Source organism: Musa acuminata, chromosome BXJ1-4 (genome assembly GCF_036884655.1).
Source record: "Musa acuminata AAA Group cultivar baxijiao chromosome BXJ1-4, Cavendish_Baxijiao_AAA, whole genome shotgun sequence".
NCBI lineage: Eukaryota > Viridiplantae > Streptophyta > Magnoliopsida > Zingiberales > Musaceae > Musa > Musa acuminata.
This window is the reverse complement of record NC_088330.1, coordinates 21320001-21326565: the sequence shown is the minus strand read 5'-3', so window position 1 is coordinate 21326565 and position 6565 is coordinate 21320001.

Genomic DNA, 6565 nt, shown 5'->3' with positions numbered 1-6565 from the left:
CTATTTCACCCTTTCTGCAAGGTACTCTTTGCAGTTCCTCTTCCAGTGCCCATCTTTACTACAGTGGAAGCATTGGCCTTTATCCTTTGCTGGGTCTTTCTTAGCAACCTTTGCTTTACTTGGTCTGCCCTTGCCCTTTCCCTTCTTAAGGGACCTATCTGCTTTCCTTTTCTTTCTGGTCTCACTAGTGTAGAGAACTGGCTTCTCTTTCTTAATAGTACTCTCTGCCTCCCTCAACATATTGAGGAGCTCTGGGAGAGTCACCTCAAGCTTGTTCATATTAAAATTCATTATGAACTGTGAAAAGGAATCTGGTAGGGACTAAAGCACAATGTCCACACACAAGTTATCCTCTAGGACCATTCCTAGACCTGTGAGTTTCTCTATCCACTCAATCATCTTTCGGACATGGTTCTGAACCGGTGTCCCCTCAGTCATCCTAGCGCGGAAAAGGCTCTTGGATATCTCATATCGTTGAGTCCTTCCCTGTTCCTCAAACAATTTACGGACATGTAGGAGAATTGATCTGGCATCCATCTTTTCATGTTGTCTCTGTAACTCAGGAGTCATAGAGCCCAACATATAGCACTGAGCAAGAGTGGAGTCATCAATGTACTTCACGTAGCGAGCGATCTCATCCTCGTTTGCCCCTTCTTCGGACGTAGGTATCATTGTATCAAGGACGTACACGATTTTCTCCGCTGTGAGAACAATTCTCAAGTTACGGAGCCAATCCGTATAATTTGGACCAGTGAGGCGGTTGACATCAAGTATGCCACGTAAGGGATTTGAAAGTGACATTTTCTGAAAATAAAGATGCTGCAAAAATGAATAACATGCAGATTTTACAAGAAATAAACTATCAAGATATGGACTTCTATCTTAATATGCTCCCACTATTTTACTAACGAGTCACGCGACACCCTCAGCACGTGAAACGGAAGTCTCCGGCAGACTTCTAGTGGGGATCAGGATCCAATCAGCGTTTTAGTGTAACCTCGAGGGACTCGACCAATCACACTAAGCCTAAAAGGTAGGCAACTCTTACCGATCACAACTCCTTGTGATTCCCGTCCTGTTCGGCCTCCGAATCACCATGGCCTCGAGGGACTCGACCAACCATGATGCTCGGTTAAGTCAACACCTTCGTTACAAGATGAGTCTGATTTGATGATATACCCTCGAGGGACTCGACTAAGTATACCATGCCCTCAGGTCACTGGTGACATCTCTATGTCGTAAGCAAGATAGCGAATCGCGATATAGGTGAGTCTCGAGAGACTCGACCAACTCAACCTACACCGGGAATCGGTTCCTACTCATAACGATGGAAGGCCACGTGGGTCAATCTAATTGCCTCACGTTTACCGACTTAATATTATCGAGAGATGTTTCTATGCTTTGGTCTCCTAATATGACATGTCACACATATACATATTTAATATATATCTACATCGCATGCAAATATATATACATATCTAGTATGTGTATAAGCAATCACACCAGATGATCAAGGACCACAACCTAATATGATTAGGCCCGAGCCAGTAGGCCTAATCACTCACATCAAGATCTATGTGTGCAACGGTGCATCTCCATGCCCTGTGATCGTCCATCTCGTCCTCGTCGGTTCCGTCGACATCTTGATGCATCTCCATGCATCACGATCGTCCGTCTCGTGGGTCCCTCTATCGTATCCACGCTCCCGCTGCGCCTCCTCATGTGATTACAACTTAATCATAGGCACGCAGACCCGACAATAAACGAGAAATATAATGGAGGCTCGCAGACCTCAATAATAATAATCACAAGTATACACATCACACGGTCCATGACCATCCGTCCACATATAATACATCATATGTATAAATAATCATCATCATGTAGGACTACTAGATAATAATAAAAATAATAATCAACTAAATCTTTTAATTAATTAATATTTTCTGAAATCAGGGACATGTAGGGAATGGCTGAATTTATAGGGGTATTTTCATAATTTAGACAAAAGAAAGAAACTGAAATTTCTCGAATATCGAGGGGCAAAACTATCTTTTTCCCAGAAAACCCTAATGCCCTACTACCCTTTGCTACTGCCGCCTGGCGGCGGCCTATGCGACGGGGCGAGGGCACTACCCTCGCCTGCAGGCGGCACGCCCGCTAGCGGCGATGCCGCTGCGGGTGGGCGCCCCCTTCGGGCGGCGTTGCCTCCGCAGGCGGTGCTGTCCCGCCGGGCGACCGCCCCTATGGGGGGGTTTCCGCCCGCGGGAGCAGCGGCGGCAAGCGTCGCTGCCCTGCGGCGCCTCTGCCCGTGGGCTGCCAGCCCCGCCGGCAGCAAGCAGGCCGCCTACCGGCTGCTGCAGACGCAGCCCCTATGCTGCCCGCCTTCGATTGTGCTTCACGCACGCAGATCGAGGGCAGCAACTATTGCTGCCCTTTCTCGCTTTTGCGTCAACGATTTTGACGTCAATAATTTTGACGTCAATATTCTTCCTAAACACAACACACGCAGTTCAACACTAATCATTCGCACGAACAACCTAGCTCTGATACCACTGTTGGGAAATCTTGGGGGCGACATCACATGCGCAACGGAAGAACAAGTAAACAAAATCCCCGATTCCCAAAGAGATGTTCGTCGTCCTGCGAAGATTGGTGCGCAAAATCCGCAAAACTTAAAACTGCGTATAAAGTAGGTTGTGTTACCTAGGGAGATCGTATATCCCTGTTTCCTTGCAGATCCTTAGGAGAGAGTGAAGGAGGTCAAGCGTCCTCCTCTCTAGCGGTGATCCACACAATAGGGTTGCGACGACGCTCCTCAAGATTCCAGGCCTTCTCTGAGGTGGAGAGGAAGAGGAGAATAGGAAAGGCAAGCAAAGGCTCTAGCCTATGAGGCTCTGAATCCCTCCTATTTATAGAGATCCCCTGTCAAACCCTAATGGGTCCTCCCCTAATGGGTATTGGATCTGCATCCAATAGGACAAGGGCTCTGTCGGATATCTCATATCTGAACCTCTACTCATCGCAATGCCTACCATATGTGTGTGACCCTCTAGGCCCAATATCGAGCTGGCCGTGAGTCATACCTGTCAGAACTTTTTCTAACTCAGTGAATTATTATCTCTGTAATAATTCACTCGACTCATCGACTACGGACGTACTAGGCCACTACGCCGTTGTCCCCAGACGATATAGGGGAATCCAATCCATTGGACCTGTCTGTCCTCAGTTACCATGTACCTATAGTCCCTCATCCATCTAATATCCCAGAGACCGTATATCGAGCATGGTGCTGTCAAACCCATACGGTTTCGACTCGAGTCTCGGTCTAATCGGATTCTCCCGGAGAACTCTTTCTCTCTCAACCCGAATGACCCTGGCCAGGGATTTGTCTGAGCAAGAACACATGGGATATTCCTCTCATGACGCCGAGAGTGGATGATCCTCTATCGACACTCAATAGCTCTCGTAAGGTCGACTACCACTCCCAATGACCAGCTGTACTAGATTTGGGACAGCCAAACCTATAAGTCTGGTATCAAAGAGTGGAGCACTCATACAGGACATCCTTGGTGTCTCAAGTCTAAGGACCAGATACACCACGAGGACTACGGAATCGTTGTCTGACAATAAGGCATCATCAACCATCCAGCATTCCGTAAGCGGATCAATCAGTGAACTGATTCTCCAATGAGCACCTGTACTGTATCCCTAGTGTCCCTACACGAGCAGCTATGAGACCAGATGCATCCATCATATGGACGGGTATATAGCACACCAGTCTATCCAGTTATCATGATGTCCCTCTCGAGTAACCTATGACTGGGATTATTTAGGATATGTGTTTAAAGGTGAATCGATCTCATTATCGTGATCTCATCACGATCCGATTCCCAATGCACAAATCAAAGGACATCACAATATATATATGCACATATGCAATAGTTATAAAGTGATATACGCCAAAATATAATAAGTAAAAAGATTCTGTATCAAGTCACACGTGCGATTACTCACGTGATTGGCTTACTGGCCACCTATGACTAGCAGGTGAGTCTCGAGAGACTCGACTAACTCAACCTACACCGAGAATCGGTTCCTACTTATAACGATAGAAGGCCACGTGGGTCAATCTAATTGCCTCACGTTTACCGACTTAATATTATCGAGAAAGATGTTTCTATGATTTTGTCTCCTAATATGACCTGTCACATATATACATATTTAATATATATCTACATCGCATGCAAATATATATACATATCTAGTATGTGTATAAGTAATCATACCAGATGATCATGGACTACAACCTAATGTGATTAGGCTAGAGCTAGTAGGCCTAATCACTCACATCAAGATCTATGTGTGCAACGGTGTATTTCCATGCCCTGTGATCGTCCATCTCGTCCTCGTCGGTTCCATCGACATCTCGATGCATTTTCAAGCATCGCGATCGTCCGTCTCGTGGGTCCCGCTATCGCATCCACTCTCCCGCTGCGCCTCCTCATGTGATTACAACTTAATCATAGATACGCAAGCCCGACAATAAACGAGAAATATAATGGAGGCTCGTAGACTCCAATAATAATAAACATAAGTACACACATCACACGGTCCATGATTATCCGTCCACACATCATACATCACATGTATAAATAATCATCATCATGTAGGACTACTAGATAATGATAAAAATAATAATCAACTAAACTTTTTAATTAATTAGTATTTTATGAAATCATGGACATATAGAGAATTTTTGAATTTATATGAGTATTTTCATAATTTAGACAAAAGATAAAAACTGAAATTTCTCAAATTCACAAAGGCAAAACTGTCTTTTTGCCTAAAACCCTAAGCCCCTCTCCCTCTTCGCTGCTGCTACTATCGTCGCCACCCTGCCAGTGGCAGCAAGTGCAACGGGGCCAGGGCGTCGCCCCTGCAGGTGGGCGCCCCTATGGGTAGCGCTACCCCTACGGGTGGGTGCCCTAGTGGGCGTCACCCCTTCCGCAGGCGGTTCTGCCCGTGAGGCAGCACCTGTAGGCGATGCTGCCTCGCCGGGGGTTTTGCCCACGGGAGTAGTGGCCACAGGTGCTGCTGCCTTGCGGCGCGTCACCCTGCGTGAGTTGTGGCGCCTACGGTACCTCTACCCGCTGGCTGCTAGCCCCGTCGGCCGCAAGCCTGCTGTAGGCACAGCGCTTGCACATGCGCCGATGTTGTGCTGCCTAGCTGCGATTATCGATGCAGGTGGCTGCAAGCACGCAGATCGAGGGCAACAACTATTGCTGCCCTTCCTTATTTTTGCGTCAACGATTTTGACGTCAAAATTCTTCCTAAACACAACACACGCAATTCAAATCCAATCATTCACACGAACAACCTAGTTCTGATACCATTGTTGGGAAATCTTGGGGGCGACATCAGATGCGCAGCGGAAGAATAAGAAAACAAAATCCCTAATTCCCAAAGAGATGTTCGTCATCGTGCGAAGATTGGTGCGCAAAATATGCGAAACTGAAAAACTATGTATAGAGTAGATTGTGTTACCTAGGGAGATCGTATATCCCTATTTCCTTACAAATCTTTAGGAGAGAGTGAAGGAGGTCAAGCGTCCTCCTCTCTAGCAGTGATCTACACAACAGGGCTGCGACGACGCTCCTCAAAACTCCAAGTCTGCTTTGAGGTGGAGAAGGGAAGGAGAATAAGAGAGGCAAGCAAAGGCTCTAGCCTATGAGGCTCTGAATCCCTCCTATTTATAGAGGTCCCCTGTCAAACCCTAATGGATCCTCACCTAGTGGGTATTGGATCTGCATCCAATAACCTAAGCCTTTTAGATTAATGGATCTCTATCCAATAATCTCTCATGGGCTCTTATTGGATCTCGTCCATGGGATCCAATAATTCAGGAGCTTATTGGATATCCAATAAGACAATGGCTCCGTCAGATATCTCATATCCAAACATTTACTCATCGCAATGCCTATCATATATGTGTGATCCTCTAGGCCCAATATCGAGCTGGCCGTGAGTTATACCTGTCAGAACTTTTTCTAACTCAGTGAATTATTATTTCTATAATAATTCACTCGACTCATCGACTACGGACGTGCTAGGCCAGTACGTCGTAGTCCCCAGATGATACAAGGGAATCCAATCCATTGGACCTATCTGTCCTCAGTTACCATGTACCTATAGTCTCTCATTCATCTAATAGCCTAGAGACCGTATATCGAGCATGGTGTTGTTAGACCCATACGGTTTATACTCGAGTCTCGCTCTAATCGGATTCTCCCGGAGAACTCTTTCTCTCTCAACCCGAATGACCCTAGGAAGGGATTTGTCTGAGCAAGAACATATGGGATATTCCCCTCATGATGCCGAGAGTGGATGATCCTCTATCAACACTCAATAGCCCTCGTAAGGTCGACTACCACTCCCAATGACTAATTGTACTAGATCTGAGACAGCCAAACCTATAAGTCTAGTATCAAAGAGTGGAGCACTCATACAGGACATCCTTGGTATCTCAAGTCTAAGGACCAGATATACCACTAGGACTACGGAA